The 18,988-nt window shown below is 37.0% G+C and overlaps 3 non-coding genes across 3 annotated transcripts; 1 reads left to right on the plus strand and 2 right to left on the minus strand.

The window, feature by feature from the left end:
* Positions 1-12,022: 12,022 nt before the first annotated feature.
* Positions 12,023-12,110, minus strand: TRNAS-GCU (transfer RNA serine (anticodon GCU)). The gene has a single exon. It is a non-coding gene; the product is annotated as a tRNA-Ser (tRNA).
* A 3,628-nt stretch (positions 12,111-15,738) lies between these two features.
* On the minus strand, positions 15,739-15,826 carry TRNAS-UGA (transfer RNA serine (anticodon UGA)). Its single transcript has one exon. It is a non-coding gene; the product is annotated as a tRNA-Ser (tRNA).
* Positions 15,827-16,650: 824 nt separating this feature from the next.
* TRNAG-GCC (transfer RNA glycine (anticodon GCC)) lies at positions 16,651-16,721 on the plus strand. Its single transcript has one exon. It is a non-coding gene; the product is annotated as a tRNA-Gly (tRNA).
* The last annotated feature ends 2,267 nt before the right edge of the window (positions 16,722-18,988 follow it).

The raw sequence follows: 18,988 nt of genomic DNA on the forward strand, positions 1-18,988 counted from the left end.
AGAAAACAGAAACCGAGGAAGAGGAAACCACAAGAGTGAAGACTAGTAGAGTCTCGTCTTTTGTCATTCTTTGCTCCTTTTTCACTCAATGATTCCTTCGAATTTGCCGACCAAAAATTCTATATGTCTATTCTATCTATGATATTTCTATATATATAGAATATGATATCTAATATGACATCCGATTTGTCAAAGGGATTGGATTGGTGACTTACCCATTCAGTGACTTTGGCACTGGACGTTCCAAAAACGGGTACTATCGGATCGGGTGAATTAGAGAATAGACAGAGGTCCGTTGGCATTTCAGCCTTTCTTCTCCTTTCAGGGCCTATCCGAAAGAGAATCCAGTACCTCTTGGTCCTGAATATCAGAATAGGACGAACGAACCGGCCTCCGCGGATATCTTTGCTTCGGAACAAAACCCTGCAATCAAATAGATTGTCCCAAGGGCGCCATATTCTAGGAGCCCAAGTTATGCTATTGAAAATTCGTTCCTCTAGCAGTTCCGGTTTGAGCATTCCGTTCCCTTTTTCAAACTCCACTTCTTTTCATATAGCAATCCCTGATCAAAGAGAGAACAATATCCATTTCAAAACATTTCTAACAGATTCCTTAGTTCGGACCGACGAAGTAATGTCACTCGACTATTATCAACCTGACTGCAATCTTTTTCTGTCGGTAAGGATTGCACCAGAGCACCTTCTACTTCTAATAGGCCATGAACTATAGATAGAGAAGAATCATTCTGAGCGAGTACATAAGAAGCGATCCACTTTTTTTCATCGGTTCCAGGGGAAGACCAAAGATCTTGCGCGGCAGGTCCGCCAGAAAAACTCAAAAGAGAAAGAAGTCTCGTTAATCTCTTCATGCTCGTTCCAAGTTCGAAGTACCTTTTGGCCAAAGAAAAACCCGCTTCCTGACACGATTGCCTCTTTATCTTTATATAGATAGATTCTATGGGGTTATTACTTAGTAAGTCTATTTTGTACAAGAGCCCCTCCTATCTGATAGAAAAGGGTCCCATGATCCCGAGCCGATCTTACCTTGGCTCGCAAACCCCAAGTTTGTCTATGAAGAGCTAATCTAATTGTATTTTTTTCTAGAATGGATTTCTTATGTGGAATACTAATGGATAGGGCTTCGTTGCTAAGTGCTACAAGATCTAGTGCACTGGAACTCGTGGTTATGGACCCGAATCCTTTAGTATGGAACATTGTCTTTTCCAAGTAAAAACCCCTAGTATATGAAAGAATGAAAAGGTGCTTTCGTTCTTGTGGAATAAGAAGCCCTCGTACCTTAATGAAAGGAAAATCGTAATTTTTCGTTAGGTATTTGACCAAATAGGATCGTCCAGTTCCTACAGAACCTATCACTAAAATACCCGATAGGGCTAAGCGGAACGAAAAGGGTTTTCCATGAGATGGTAAATGAAAACGATTAGTCCCACACGAGGTTTGGGAATAAGTGATTGTCTGATAATGAGCAAGGAATATACGTCTTTCTGCTAAAGAGGATCTATTAAACTCATAATTCATTAGATCCTTGTTATCAATGCCAACTAGGTATCATAAGTAAATGGATCCCGGTTGTTCAATCCTTTGATAACCAAGGTCATTCTTTGCTAAAGAGAAATGATCACTATGAGTCAGACTCAATAGAATTGGATCCATTCCAAATAGCGAGAATTAGGATTCTTGATCCCTCTCAATCTCTCTTTCAATTCGAGGATCCAGAGAGGTGTTTTCATAGTCATCTCCGAATATTTGCCATCTCGGAATATTTTCGATTTCATTTTTCTATGATATGTCTTTCTATATGAAAATTGGTTATTTACGATGTACGATGATCCCTGTTAAGCATCCATGGCTGAATGGTTAAAGCGCCCAACTCATAATTGGTAAATTTGCGGGTTCAATTCCTGCTGGATGCACACGAACGGGAACATTCCATAAGTCTATTGGAACTGGCTCTCTATCCATGGAATCTCATCCATCATCCATACATAACGAATTGGTATGGTATATTCATACCATAACATAAGAACAATAAGAACTCGAATTCTTATCGATACTGGAACTCAGAGCATAGGAGGGAAAGTCGATTTATGGATGGAATCAAATACGCAGTATTTACAGAAAAAAGTCTTCGTTTATTGGGAAAGAATCAATATACTTTTAATGTCGAATCGGGATTCACTAAGACAGAAATAAAGCATTGGGTCGAACTCTTCTTTGGTGTTAAGGTGGTAGCTGTGAATAGCCATCGACTACCTGGAAAAGGTAGAAGAATAGGACCTATTCTGGGCCATACAATGCATTACAGACGTATGATCATTACCCTTCAACCGGGTTATTCTATTCCACTTCTAGATAGAGAAAAAAACTAAAGGAGAATACTTAATAATACGGCGAAACATTTATACAAAACACCTATCCCGAGCACACGCAAGGGAACCGTAGACAGGCAAGTGAAATCCAATCCACGAAATAATTTGATCCATGGACGGCACCGTTGTGGTAAAGGTCGTAATTCCAGAGGAATCATTACCGCAAGGCATAGAGGGGGAGGTCATAAGCGCCTATACCGTAAAATAGATTTTCGACGGAATCAAAAAGACATATCTGGTAGAATCGTAACCATAGAATACGACCCTAATCGAAATGCATACATTTGTCTCATACACTATGGGGATGGTGAGAAGAGATATATTTTACATCCCAGAGGGGCTATAATTGGAGATACTATTGTTTCTGGTACAAAAGTTCCTATATCAATGGGAAATGCCCTACCTTTGAGTGCGGTTTGAACTATTGATTTACGTAATTGGAAGTAACCAATTAGGTTTACGACGAAACCTAGAAATCGATCACTGATCCAATTTGACTACCTCTACGGGATAGACCTCAACAGAAAACTGTTGAGTAACGGCAGCAAGTGATTGAGTTCAGTAGTTCCTCATAGAAAATTATTGGCTCTAGAGATATGGTAATATGGAGAAGACAAAATTGTTTGAAGCACGCACAGAACCGGAAGCGCCCCTTGTTTCAAAGAGAGGAGGACGGGTTATTCACATTTAATTTGATGGTCAGAGGCAAATTGAAAGCTAAGCAGTGGTAATTAAGACCCCCGGGGGAAAATAGGGATGTCTCCTACGTTACCCATAATATGTGGAAGTATCGACGTAATTTCATAGAGTCATTCGATCTGAATGCTACATGAAGAACATAAGCCAGATGACGGAACGCAGAGACCTAGGATGTAGAAGATCATAACATGAGCGATTCGGCAGATTTGGATTCCTTTCCTATATATCCACTCATGTGGTACTTCATCATATGATTCATATAAGATCCATCTGTCTAGAGATCGTCATATACATCTAGAAAGCCGTATGCTTTGGAAGAAGCTTGTACAGTTTGGGAAGGGGTTTTTTGAGAGAAAAGAAGAATCTACTTCAACCGATATGCCCTTAGGCACGGCCATGCATAACATAGAAATCACACGTGGAAGGGGTGGGCAATTAGCTAGAGCAGCAGGTGCTGTAGCGAAACTCATTGCAAAAGAGGGTAAATCGGCCACTTTAAGATTACCATCTGGGGAGGTCCGTTTAGTATCCCAAAACTGCTTAGCAACAGTCGGACAAGTGGGTAATGTTGGGGTGAACCAAAAAAGTTTGGGTAGAGCCGGATCTAAGTGTTGGCTAGGTAAACGCCCCGTAGTAAGAGGGGTAGTTATGAACCCTGTGGACCACCCCCATGGGGGCGGTGAAGGGAAAGCTCCCATTGGTAGAAAAAAACCCACAACCCCTTGGGGTTATCCTGCGCTTGGAAGAAGAACTAGGAAAAGGAAAAAATATAGCGATAGTTTTATTCTTCGTCGCCGTAAGTAAATACGTAACTAGGAATATGGAAAATTGCATTTTTGGAATTTGCAATAATGCGATGGGCGAACGACGGGAATTGAACCCGCGCATGGTGGATTCACAATCCACTGCCTTGATCCACTTGGCTACATCCGCCCCTTATCCAGCTAAAGGATTTTTTTCTTTTTTCCATTGATCATTATTCTATTTATTCTGACCTCCGTACTTCGATCGAGATATTGGACATAGAATGCCACTCTTTAAAAAGGAAAAAAGGAGTAATCAGCTGTGACACGAAAAAAAACGAATCCTTTTGTAGCTCATCATTTATTGGCAAAGATAGAAAAGGTCAATATGAAGGAGGAGAAAGAAACAATAGTAACGTGGTCCCGGGCATCTAGCATTCTACCCACAATGGTTGGCCATACAATCGCGATTCATAATGGAAAGGAACATATACCTATTTACATAACAAATCCTATGGTAGGTCGCAAATTGGGGGAATTCGTGCCTACTCGGCATTTCACGAGTTATGAAAATGCAAGAAAGGATACTAAATCTCGTCGTTAACTGAATTCTGAATAGAAAGATTAAGAAGAAAAAAAGATTCAAAATAAAGTAAAGGTAGGCGGGGAATAACCTTATTTATGACAAGTTTCAAACTAGTAAAGTATATCCCTAGGATAAAGAAGAAGAAAAGTGGGCTAAGGAAACTCGCAAGGAAAGTTCCAACCGATCGTCTACTTAAGTTCGAGAGAGTTTTCAAAGCACAAAAACGTATCCCTATGTCTGTTTTCAAAGCACAAAGAGTTCTTGACGAGATTCGCTGGCGTTACTACGAGGAAACTGTTATGATACTGAACCTCATGCCCTATCGAGCATCTTATCCCATCTTAAAGTTGGTTTATTCGGCAGCCGCAAATGCTACTCATTATAGGGATTTCGACAAAGCGAATTTTGTTGAAACTAGCATATTGGAAGATTATCGGCCAAAATAACCATGAGCAGCCACAATATTATAAGTTTCTTCCTCTTGACCAAATTTGTAACCCTCATTAGCGGATTCATTTTCAGTAGTTTCCCTGATCAAAACTAGAGGTTACAAGGAACCATGCATAGCACTGAATAGGGAACCGCCGAATACACCAGCTACACCTAACATGTGGAATGGATGCATAAGGATGTTGTGCTCTGCCTGGAATACAATCATCATAAAGTTGAAAGTACCAGAGATTCCTAAAGGCATACCATCAGAAAAGCTTCCTTGACCAATAGGGTAAATCAAGAAAACAGCAGTAGCAGCTGCAACAGGAGCTGAATATGCAACAGCAATCCAAGGACGCATACCCAGACGGAAACTAAGTTCCCACTCACGACCCATATAACAAGCTACACCAAGTAAGAAGTGTAGAACAATTAGCTCATAAGGACCACCATTGTATAACCACTCATCAACAGATGCAGCTTCCCAAATTGGGTAAAAGTGCAATCCGATCGCCGCAGAAGTAGGGATAATAGCACCAGAGATAATATTGTTTCCATAAAGTAAAGAACCAGAAACAGGCTCACGAATACCATCAATATCTACTGGAGGGGCAGCGATGAAGGCGATAATAAATACAGAAGTTGCGGTCAATAAGGTAGGGATCATCAAAACACCGAACCATCCGATGTAAAGACGATTTTCAGTGCTAGTTATCCAGTTGCAGAAGCGACCCCACAGGCTTGTACTTTCGCGTCTCTCTAAAATTGCAGTCATGGTAAGATCTTGGTTTATTCAAATTGCAAGGACTCCCAAGCACACGTATTAACTAGAATATAGATAATAGAAGGCTTGTTATTTAACAGTATAACATAGACTATATACCAATGTCAACCAAGTCAGCCCAAAGATTAGCTATCCATATAACTAAATTAACCAAACCAATAATTTTGTATTTGTAAATGAAGTGAGTCAAAGTGAAAAACTTTGATGGGTCTTTTCTATATGGGTTGCCCGGGACTCGAACCCGGAACTAGTCGGATGGAGTAGATAATTCTTCCTTGTTACAATAGAGAAAAATCCCTCCCCAAATCGTGCTTGCATTTTTCATTGCACACGACTTTCCCTATGTAGAAATAGCCAATTTCTATTCCAAAGAGGAAGTTCTACTAATTTTTTTAATTAGTAAGTTGATTCACCTACTCTTTATTATAATAAAAAGAACATTTCAGAATGAAAAATAGAAAAGTTTTTTCTTGATCATTTATCAACCCTTTCCTGTTTCTTAATTTCGTCTAATGATTAATTAAGAGGGTTGACCAGGTCATTGATACGTATAATATCCAAATACCAAATACGCTCAGTGTGTGATCCACAGAAAGAAAAAAGAGTTGTTTTGGTGAACATCAAAGAAAAAACTTGCTCTTCTTCCATAAAAAATTCTTCTAAAAATGCCGAACCCAATCGTTGCATAAAAGTTCGTACCGTGCTTTTATGTTTACGAGCTAAAGTTCTAGCACATGAAAGTCGAAGTATATACTTTAGTCGATACAAAGTCCGTTTTTTCGAAGATCCACTATGATAATGAAAAAGATTTCTACATATCCGACCAAATCGATCAAGAATATCCCAATCTGATAAATCTGTCCAAATGGGTTTACTAATAGGATGCCCCGATCCAGTACAAAATTGAGCTTTTGATAAGTATCCTATGAGGAGAGTAGCGGGGACTATGGTATCGAATTTTTTCATTCGAGTATCTATTAGAAATGAATTCTCCAGCATTTGATTCCTTACTAACAAAGAACTTTTTTGTACACTTGAAAGGTACCCCATAAAATCGAAGCAAGAGTTTGCTAATTGGTTTATATGGATTCTTCGCGGCTGAGTCCAAAAACAGAAATAATATTGCCAGAAATTGATAAGGTAGCATTTCCATTTCTTCTTCAAAAAAAAAGTGCCTTTTGATGCAAGAATTGCCTTTCCTTGATATCGAACATAATGCATAAGAGGATCCATAAAGAACCATAGGGTTTTCCGAGAAAAACCAGGGTACATTATCCCAAAATGTTCCATCTTCCTAGAAAAGTGGATTCGTTCCAGAAAAGTTCCAGAAGATGCTAATGGTAAGCAAGAAGATTGTTTACGAAGAAACAACAAAAAAAATTCATATTCTGATACATAAGAGTTATATAGGAATTGAAATAGTCTTTTATTTTCTTTTTGAAAAAAAAAAATGGATTTCATTGAAGTAATAAAACTATTCCAATTCGAATAATAGTTGAGAAAGAATCGCAATAAATGCAAAGATGGAACATCTTGGATACGGTATTGAAGGAGTTGAACCAGGATTTCCAAATGGATAGGATAGGGTATTTCTATATGTGATAGATAATCCAAATGCAAAAATTTGTCTTCTAAAAAGGGAAATATTGAATGAATAGAGCGTAAATTCTGAAACTTTGGTATTTCTTTTTCTTTCAGACAAAAAAATTCCCGTAGCGAGAATGGGATTTCCACAACGATCGCAAACCCTTCAGATAGAATCTGAGAATAAAACTCAGAATAAAAATAATTTTTGTAATCCAATAATCGATCTTGGTTAGGATGATTAACCGAGTTATCCAAAAAATTCTGCTGATACATTCGAATAATTAAACGTTTCACAAGTAGTGAACTAAATTTCTTGTTATTACAACTAACAACTATTTCCACAGGTTCAGAACCATTTAATCCATAATGGTGGGCAAATGCATAAATATATTCCTGAAAGAGAAGTGGGTAGACAAAGTATTGTTGACGAGATTTATGTTTTTCTGAATACCCTTCGAATTTTTCCATTTGTATTTCTACTTGAATCAGAGAGAAGAAGCATTTCTCGGTTTATCGAATGATGATACATAGTGCAATATGGTCAGAACAGGGTGTTGCATTTTTAATACAAACCCTGGAAAGAAAGGGAGTCTAATCCACAGATCTTTTTCTGCTCCTTTTCTACCCAATTAGTTTATGTTTGTTCTAATTAAAAAAAAAGAACAGAACAAGTTTTTTATTTTTGCAGGCCAATCGCTCTTTTGACTTTGGAATACAGCCTCTTTATCAATATACTGCTTCTTTTACACATTCAATCCATAACATCCCTTATTCAATCCATAATCAAGAATAATTAGGATTTCTAAAAAAAAAAAGAAAAAATAAAGGGTCCACTCATAGGAAAACCCAACCTTTCCCCGCATCCGGCACTAATCTATTTTTAACGTCTAATTAGAGCGGGGAATCATTCCAATTAGGAAGTTCAGCTCGTTGCTTTTTATTTTACCAGAATTGGAGCCAGGCTCTATCCATTTATTCATTAGACCCAGAAAATCGTAATTTTGGATTCCATTCAAAAAAGATTGATTTTATTACGACATGCTATTTTTTCCATTCATTACCTTTGAGGATCAGTCGTGGTCTTCTAGACTCTACCAAGAGTCTGGACGAATTTGTTGTTTCATCCAAATGTGTAAAAGATCATAGTCGCACTTAAAAGCCGAGTACTCTACCATTGAGTTAGCAACCCAGATAAAAAAAGGATCTTAGATACGATCGAAATCCAAAAATCAATGGAATTACACCGCGCGCTTCTGTCAAAACATTGAACTAGCAAGACATCAAAAGATTTTTTTTATCGACCATGAAAAACACTCAAATGCCAAAACGAACAGGTCCGGTGAAATTCCACTAAAGTAAAGTTAAAAAAAGAGCGACCCTAATCACGATGGCCAAATTCTCCTTATTTTTAGCGATTTTTATTAACAAAAAATATATATTATAAAAAATATATATTATATTGTATGAGAATACATGCAAGAGGAACACCCTTATCATTTGAGCGAAGTGTAGGCGGAAAAATTGAATATGGAGTGAGGATAAAGAGACCCATCTATCTACAAATTCTATTTGTTCAATAGACCTTTGTCAATGGAAATACAATGGTAAGAAAACAAATTAGATAGAAAAAGTAAATAAAATAGGGGCTTATGTTGGATTGGCACGATATAATATAAATCCAAATAGGATTAAAAAAGAGGTAAATTGTGTCTAAATAATTAGACAACTAGGAATACTAATAATCTTCTCCTATCCTATTTTTTGATTCATTTAGTTCTTCAATTAACTCAAAGTTCTTTCTTTTTCTTTAAAGAATTCTGCCTTCCTTAAAATATCATAAACAGTTCTTGTTGGTTGAGCACCCTTTTCAAGGAAATAGAGAATAGCTGGAACATTTAAACAAGTTTGATTCTTTATCGGATCATAAAAACCTACTTTTTGAAGATCTCTTCCTTCTCTTCGAGATCGAACATCAATTGCAACGATTCGATAGACAGCTTATTGGGATAGATGTAGATAAACAACGCCCCCCCCTAGAAACGTATATGAGGTTTTCTCCTCATACGGCTCGAGAAAATGATTCGAATTTCTGTCGATAATAATAGAAATTAGACTATGACGTGCATTAATTTCCTTACAGAAAAAACAAATTTCATTTATACTCATGACTCAAGTGGGCTAATTTTGCCTGACAAACTTCGAAGGCAAAATCCTTCCAAAATTTTTGAGTCGTCTTTAAACTCTTTTCTTTGTCTCATTTCGAACGAATTGACTTTTATTCCTTATTCTAATCCAACTCTGTTGTTGAGACAATTGAAAATTGTGTTTACTTGTTCTGGAATCCTTTATCTTTGATTTGTGAAATCCTTGGGTTTAGACATTACTTCGGGAATTCCTATTTTTTTCTTTCAAAAGAGTAGCAACATACCCTTTTTTCTTATTTCCTTCGATAAAGCATTTATCTCTTCTATAGAAATCTAATAAGAGGGATTGATTCTGATATACTTTTATTGGACTTTCTTCTTATTTTAACCTTTCGATTTATTTCTATATTAAGGATAGACTGACAAAGTTGGCCTAATTTATTAGTTTTCACTAACCCTAGATTCTTTCCCTTGATAAAAAAAATTCTGTCCTCTCGAGCTCCATCGTGTACTATGTTACTTAAACCCAGCGCAAATTTGGTTCGGAACGAATAGAACAGGCTATGTCGAGCCAAGAGCATTTTCATTACTATGGAAAATGATGGATAGCAAAATCCACAATCGATCATGTCCTTCAAGTCGCACGTTGCTTTCTACCACATCGTTTTAAACGAAGTTTTACCATAACAAACATTCCTCTTTTCATTGCAAAGTGGTATAGAGAATTGATCCAATATGGATGGAATCATGAATAGTCATTGGTTTAGTTTTTTTATACTAATTAAAACTTGCTATCTATGGAGCAATATGGATAAAAGAAAGTAAGTATTTATCCGGGAAGCCTCCGCCAAGATCCAATTTATTTAAACCCATATTAAAATTCTATCATATGAATGAAACATAGTTTGAAAAAGACGACTAAACAAGTTTGCTTAAAACTTATTTATTCTTAAATTTCCACCCTCAACGGATGGCTCGAGATGATCAATCTTGAAGTGAGAAAAGAAGGATTGACTCTTCCTCAATAAATAAACTATCAACCTCCAAAAAAGTTTAATTAATTTAATTACTAGAATTAGAATTCTAGTAGTAATATATTTTTTCAGTACCAAAAACAATTAACTATAATAACTAAATAAACTATTCCAATGAAAAGATTGAAAGTTTTTGGTAGTTATAGAATTCTCGTACTTCTTCAACTCGAATACCAAAAGGAAGAAAAAAATATGACTAAGTGATTTTATAGTAGAGGCATATCCTGAATGTGCTTGATAGATCCCATTTTTTCATGAAAATAAAGATAGTCAATTTGACTGGACTTAAGACTTTATTATGTTTTCTGAGAAAGAATAAGATATCATTATTCTCTTTAATAAACTTTTGTCTCGTACGGAATACTATATGATTTCACCGTTTGTTTCATCAGAAACAATCTGGGACGGAAGGATTCGAACCTCCGAGTAACGGGACCAAAACCCGCTGCCTTACCACTTGGCCACGCCCCATTTCGGGTTTTATGCGACACTAATAAACACTAGTATGTTTATTTGTTATTCGTCAATACCATTTCAATTACATAAAAAAGGAGGGATATTCTCTTGCTAGTATTCTACACATGCGGATAATATAGAATCAAAAAAATGCATTGATCATTACATGGAATTCTATTAAGATATTATATGAAAGTCGAATTTATTCCACTCTCATTTGAGAGTGCGAATACAAGGAGGTATTTTGTGTTTGGGAAAGTCCGAAGAAAAAAGATTTTGAATCTGCCTTTTCCTTCTTTCCCTTAAAAAAATAACTCAAGAAAAATCCAATTATTTACTCTACAAGAATGAAATGCTTGTTATGCCTAATATACTTAGTTTAACCTGTATCTGTTTTAATTCTGTTCTTTATCCTACTAGTTTTTTCTTTGCCAAATTACCCGAAGCTTATGCTATTTTCAATCCAATCGTGGATATTATGCCTGTTATACCTCTATTCTTTTTTCTATTAGCCTTTGTTTGGCAAGCTGCTGTAAGTTTTCGATGAAATCTTTAGTACTCTGTATGCCAAATTGAATGATGTGTTCATTCCAAAAAAATTTTAAAATGGGTAAAAGCCGAGAAGTTTTATATTTTTATATTATGAACCTTCGATTCTAAAATTTAAATTCTTCTACATTGAATGGGTAGCTACAGCAATAAATTTGGATCAGCCTTTCTACTCCCCTGCACCTAGGTTGAGCAGGTACCTAAAGGTACCTACACAATACCTAACCACCTAACCCTATTTTTGCTATTGATAAGAGTGCTTATTATAAAAGAATTCTTGCAATTTTTTTCAAGAATTCTTTTTTGCATTTTTAGGTATAAAAAAAAACCATCCTAGTGGATCCGTGTGGTAAGGAAAAACTGGTAATCTATTCCTTAAAAAAAAATCTTGGAGATTATGTAATGCTTACTCTCAAACTTTTTGTTTATACAGTAGTGATATTCTTTGTTTCACTCTTTATCTTTGGATTCTTATCTAATGACCCAGGACGGAATCCTGGACGCGAGGAGTAAAAATTCAGTTTTTTTTTTTCTTATTGGATTTGTTTCGTACATTTATCTATGAGAAAATCCGGGGGTCAGAATTCTTTCCAATTCGAAAGTCCCAAATGATCCAAGGGAGCGGAAAGAGAGGGATTCGAACCCTCGGTACAAAAAAATTGTACAACGGATTAGCAATCCGCCGCTTTAGTCCACTCAGCCATCTCTCCACGTTCCAAAGCGAAAGGTTTCCGTGATATGATATAGGCAAGAAATAAGAAATAACGGTTGCAAAAAACCCCTTTTTTTTCTTTCAAAAGTCTATAAAAATTATATTGCCAATTCCATTTTAATTATATTCTTTTTTCTTAATGTTAATAAAAAAAGAAGAAAATTCTTGTTTTTTCTTTCTAAAAATCGATATTGGCCGAGAGACAATCAAATAGATTTTCTCTTTAGCGGGCATTTCCATATAGGACTTGTTATAATTATAATAAAACAAGCAGGTTATATAAAAAAAACGCTTTTTTTGTCGATTATTTATCAAGAAAGCAAAAAGGGTTCTTATCAAATCCACCATAAAATTGGAAAGAAGCATAAAGTAAGTAGACCTGACTCCTTTAATGATGCCTCTATCCGCTATTCTGATATATAAATTCGATGTAGATGAAATTGTATAAGCGAATTTTTTTTATTTCCTTAGACTTAGACCGCGCAAGACAAGAATTTTTCGCTATTTACGATTTCATATTCTTGTTACTAGATGTTCTATAGGAATAAGAAGAAATCGCAACTCCTTTGCGCTACACATAAAATTGGATTTCGAAGGTCCATTTTTTTTTTTCAGAATCCTCTATTATTTTAGTTCTTCCACCCATGCAATAGAGAGGGAATGGGAAAAGAAGGGTTACTTTTATTTGCATTTTTCCCTTAAAAGATAGACTTTGAAATAGGAGTCTTGGAATAATGCTGAATTCAAAGGTTTATTTCTTTCTATAGTATAAGAAAAACAATTTATTTCTATTTCTATAGTATAAGAAAAACAAATAAATAGTATAAGAAAAACAAATCGAATCAAATTCATGGATTTACCACGACCTCGGTTGTGACTGTGACTCCATAGATAAAAATGGGAAATTTCTCTCTTCGAGACCATTGAAAAAGGGCATTGAACGAGAAAGAAATCGTCCACAGATAATAAAACTATCATATGCCTTGGAAAGTGATATGAGGTGCTCGGAAATGGTTGAAGTAATTGAATAGGAGGATCACTATGACTATAGCCCTTGGTAGAATTCCTAAAGAAGAAAATGATCTATTTGATACTATGGATGACTGGTTACGAAGGGACCGTTTCGTTTTTGTAGGATGGTCTGGCCTATTGCTCTTTCCTTGTGCTTATTTCGCTTTAGGGGGTTGGTTTACAGGGACATACTTTTGTAACTTCTTGGTATACCCATGGATTGGCTAGTTCCTATTTGGAAGGTTGTAATTTCTTAACCGCAGCAGTTTCTACCCCTGCCAATAGTTTAGCACACTCTTTGTTGCTACTATGGGGGCCCGAAGCACAAGGAGATTTTACTCGTTGGTGTCAATTAGGCGGTCTATGGACTTTTGTAGCTCTCCACGGGGCTTTTGCACTAATAGGTTTCATGTTACGCCAATTTGAACTTGCTCGGTCTGTTCAATTGCGGCCTTATAATGCAATCTCATTCTCTGGTCCAATTGCTGTTTTTGTTTCTGTATTCCTTATTTATCCACTGGGGCAATCTGGTTGGTTCTTTGCGCCGAGTTTTGGCGTAGCAGCGATATTTCGATTCATCCTTTTCTTCCAAGGATTTCATAATTGGACGTTGAACCCATTTCATATGATGGGAGTTGCCGGAGTATTAGGTGCGGCTCTGCTATGCGCTATTCATGGAGCGACCGTAGAAAACACTCTATTTGAGGACGGTGATGGTGCAAATACCTTCCGTGCTTTTAACCCAACTCAAGCTGAAGAAACTTATTCAATGGTCACTGCTAACCGCTTTTGGTCCCAAATCTTTGGTGTTGCTTTTTCCAATAAACGTTGGTTACATTTCTTTATGCTATTTGTACCCGTCACCGGTTTATGGATGAGTGCTATTGGCGTAGTTGGCTTGGCTCTGAACTTACGTGCCTATGACTTTGTTTCCCAGGAAATCCGTGCAGCGGAAGATCCTGAATTTGAGACTTTCTACACCAAAAATATTCTTTTAAACGAGGGTATTCGTGCGTGGATGGCAGCTCAGGATCAGCCTCATGAAAATCTTATATTCCCTGAGGAGGTTCTACCACGTGGAAACGCTCTTTAATGGAACTTTCGTTTTAGCTGGTCGTGACCAAGAAACCACCGGCTTTGCTTGGTGGGCTGGGAATGCCAGACTTATCAATTTGTCCGGTAAACTGCTTGGAGCTCATGTAGCTCATGCCGGATTAATCGTATTCTGGGCCGGAGCAATGAACCTATTTGAAGTGGCCCATTTCGTACCAGAAAAGCCCATGTATGAACAAGGGTTGATTTTACTTCCACACTTAGCTACTCTAGGTTGGGGAGTAGGGCCAGGGGGGGAAGTTCTAGATACTTTTCCGTACTTTGTATCTGGCGTACTTCACCTAATTTCCTCCGCAGTCTTAGGCTTCGGTGGCATTTATCACGCGCTTCTGGGACCCGAGACTCTTGAGGAATCTTTTCCATTCTTTGGTTATGTCTGGAAAGATAGAAATAAAATGACTACAATTTTGGGTATTCACTTAATTTTGTTAGGTCTAGGTGCTTTTCTTCTAGTACTCAAGGCTCTTTATTTTGGCGGTGTATATGATACCTGGGCCCCTGGGGGGGGAGATGTAAGAAAAATTACCAATTTGACCCTTAGTCCCAGTGTTATATTTGGTTATTTACTAAAATCTCCTTTTGGTGGAGAAGGGTGGATTGTTAGTGTAGATGATTTAGAAGATATAATTGGTGGGCATGTATGGTTGGGTTTTATTTGTGTATTTGGCGGAATTTGGCATATTTTAACCAAACCCTTCGCATGGGCTCGCCGTGCATTTGTATGGTCTGGAGAAGCTTACTTGTCTTATAGTTTAGCTGCTTTATCTGTCTTTGGTTTTATCGCTTGTTGTTTTGTATGGTTCAATAATACAGCTTATCCGAGTGAGTTTTATGGACCCACCGGGCCAGAAGCTTCTCAAGCTCAAGCATTTACTTTTCTAGTTAGAGACCAGCGTCTTGGAGCTAATGTGGGATCCGCTCAAGGACCCACAGGTTTAGGTAAATATCTAATGCGTTCCCCAACTGGGGAGGTTATCTTTGGAGGGGAAACTATGCGTTTTTGGGACCTTCGTGCTCCATGGTTAGAACCTCTAAGGGGCCCCAACGGTTTGGACTTGAGTAGGTTGAAAAAAGACATACAACCTTGGCAAGAACGACGCTCAGCAGAATATATGACCCACGCTCCTTTAGGCTCTTTAAATTCCGTGGGTGGCGTAGCTACCGAGATCAATGCAGTTAATTATGTCTCTCCTAGAAGTTGGTTATCAACTTCTCATTTTGTTCTAGGATTCTTCTTTTTTGTGGGCCATTTATGGCATGCAGGAAGAGCCCGAGCTGCTGCAGCAGGTTTTGAAAAGGGAATCGATCGTGATTTGGAACCTGTTCTTTACATGAACCCTCTTAACTAAGATTTTCTTATTTATACCTGTTCTACTTTTTTTCTGTTCTGGCTCGGTTATTCCATCTAGCCGAGCCATTCATTCCTTTTTATGAAAGAAAGATAAGGGACAGAAAAAAAAAATAAATAAAAATGAAAGAAACAAACGTATTCAATAAGCAAAAGGAGAGAGAGGGATTCGAACCCTCGATAGTTCCTAGAACTATACCGGTTTTCAAGACCGGAGCTATCAACCACTCAGCCATCTCTCCACAGCCTAATCCTTATTTTACTCCTACAAATAGAACATAGCCATATAAAAAATAAAAAGATTTATTAGCCTCTAGAAAGATATCAGATACAAGTTCCTTTTCGATATATCTCTGTATACTGTATACACGGATACAGGATCCGCTATACCCGCTTGTGAAATAAAGAGTAAATAATCTCTTCTCACCCCCATATCCAAATAAAAAAGCGGTTTAAGTAATAAATTTGAATTAAAGAGAAGAATCAATGGATTCATGATTAAACCCCTCCTACTTCTTGTATTTTTTTACAATTTTGGTTTAAGTGAGGGATCAAATATGTAGTCAACTTTATTTGATGGTAGCTTGGAGGATTAGAAATATGACTATTGCTTTCCAATTAGCTGTTTTTGCATTAATTGCGACTTCCTCAGTCTTAGTAATTAGTGTACCCCTTGTATTTGCTTCTCCTGATGGTTGGTCAAATAATAAAAATGTTGTATTTTCCGGTACATCATTATGGATTGGACTAGTCTTTCTCGTAGCTATTCTGAATTCTCTCATTTCTTAAATGAAATTTGGTTAATATTTATTAACCCCATAAAAAAGAAATAATAAAGGCCATTTCTTCTAAAAAATTAGAATAGTGAGACGTATTAAAACGCAATTTGCGTTCCGAATTGCTAGCTCTTCTCTTTCAGTATTATGAAATTCCATTCCCATTAGAATATTCATTGACAGATAATAAAAAAAGGAAAACTCTAATATAATAGAAAATGAAATGAAACGGTCGACCCAGACATAGAAGGTCGACCCAGGCGGATATACGCTATAAAATATATACCGTAGCGAGCGTAGTTCAATGGTAAAATATCTCCTTGCCAAGGAGAAGATACGGGTTCGATTCCCGCCGCTCGCCCGCTTAATTTATCAAAGTACTATGATAAAAAGTTTAGTCTAGTTAACTGTTTAACTACTTATATTAAATTAAGTATTAATTAGGTGTTAGTCTAGTGCCGTATCCCTTACTATCTTACCCTTCCTTTGCATCCCACTCAAAAAAAGAGGGCGCTCCAGAGGCAGAAATAGAACTCGCCAACAGAGCTCCAAAAATTGGGTATTAACTGAGACAAACAACGGGCAAACTTTTTTTAAAGGGAAGGGAGAGGTAGACTGTCCCTTTCGTTTCATTTTTATTTTCTGCAGGGTAGGGAGAGGCCTTGCGCCTTCTTTTTTTGAAGGCAAGTGACTTCGCAAACTGCTCAATTTTGCCCTCTAGGGCCGGGAACTAATGAATAAAAAAGGGTTGGATACGCCCCTCTACCATACATATCTAGAGAAATAGAATAGTCCTTTTATACAGACTGCTAAGTGCGGAGACGGGAATCGAACCCGTGACCTCAAGGTTATGAGCCTCGTGAGCTACCAAACTGCTCTACTCCGCTCTGGAGTACCAGAAACTGGTGGACAAAAAAGGCTTGAATACAAGCCTCTAACATGTCTAGACAAATAGAATACTCCTTTTATACAGAATGGAGCGGGTAGCGGGAATCGAACCCGCATCGTTAGCTTGGAAGGCTAGGGGTTATAGTCGACGTTGGTTGATTATTTTTAACGTCTCTAATTCAAAACCGAACATGAAATTTTGATTTCATTCGGCTCCTTTATGGATATTCTCACCACTTAACATCTATGTCAGCTTTTCTATTTGAATGGAACCAAAGCTCTCCGCTTTCTAGATGATCCTTATAGAGTAGGAGATAGAAATTCTATCTAAATTCATCTAATCTACTTACTTCGTTCCCTAATTTCATTCAAGAGATCCTGAGGAAAAGAATTGGGTTTCCACCGAGCTGAAACAATATGCGGATGGTTCTAGTAAACCAAAACTATCGTTTTTTAGCTATTTGGCTTCCTTATTCCTTATTTTAAGAAGATTTAGTTACGATTGGAAATCAACTTTTTTGTATCTTCATCCATAGATCCTTTACTCATATTTTCAAAATTGGAATACTTAATCCAATGCAAAATTATGCTTCGCGACTCTGTACTCATAATCCTATTTTTATTTTGGATGCAATTTAAATTAGTCTTTGGATACAAATCGCCAGAATGTATATTCTTCCTCAATATGCTATTGAGAGGAAAAGGATTTAATCCTTTATAAGAACTAAAGTTTTCATCGGAATATAAAAATAAAAAACTTAAGGATGCCTTAAGTATATCATTTCAAATTCAGTTATTAATAGAACGAATCACACTTTTACCACTAAACTATACCCGCTACATTGTAGATTATGGTATAAATGGTACCCTTTGTCAAGGATAGCCATTTGACAAGAAGGCTAATTCCCCCTTATTGAATCAGATGGAGAAGGTTCATGACACTGAGCCGTTGGTACTTCTACTTCGATCGCTCGCCTTTACTTTAGGATTTAGATAGCCCCTCTGGTCTGTAAAAAAAATCTTTTCTTACCATGCTAATAGCGCCTGAACCAAATGTATTTATTTTGATTAGGATCCTATTCTACGGTTACGACTACAATAATAATTATTTACTTTGCAAGGACGTAAGTGTGTCAGACTGCTAAATTGTTTTATTATTCCTACAATATAAACTAGGGGATATAGGGGGTAACACTGTCCCTATAAATTCCTTTTTTCCTTTTCTTTTTTGTCCAGAATTGAACAAAAAAGAAATTATGGAAGATGTTTTCTTCCCCCATTAAGTCCGAGCCATAGAGTAAGAGTGAGATGAGTTTTCCAAATTCATCATAGACTTTCCCTATGGCTTGATAGAAGTAAGCAGCAAAGAGTCGTAACTTAAAGAAAAAAACGGACAGGGCCGACAGATTTACCTGATGTAAAGAAGATCCTAAAAGTCTCTGATTAGTCGACTCTCTCCATTTAACACTTTCCTCTCTCTCCTTTTTTCCACTGACTCAATTCTAGTTTATTAGATTCTTGTTTAAAAGAATGCAAAAAGTTCAATAGAACTAAGAACACATAAAAAATAGCATAGAGGATCAAGGCCATTACCAAAAGTTCCTCCCAAGGATCCTATATCCTATTGGGTATCTGTTCCCCGCCTTTTCCCGCTAGGATCGGAAATCTTATATTTTCCATATCCATATACCGTTGAATCCTTGGGGTTCCAGAATCCGCCTATTTTACTAGTCTTCGGAA

Source organism: Triticum urartu, unplaced genomic scaffold (genome assembly GCF_056163025.1).
Source record: "Triticum urartu cultivar PI428250 unplaced genomic scaffold, HENAU_Tu73 scaffold2, whole genome shotgun sequence".
Lineage (NCBI taxonomy): Eukaryota > Viridiplantae > Streptophyta > Magnoliopsida > Poales > Poaceae > Triticum > Triticum urartu.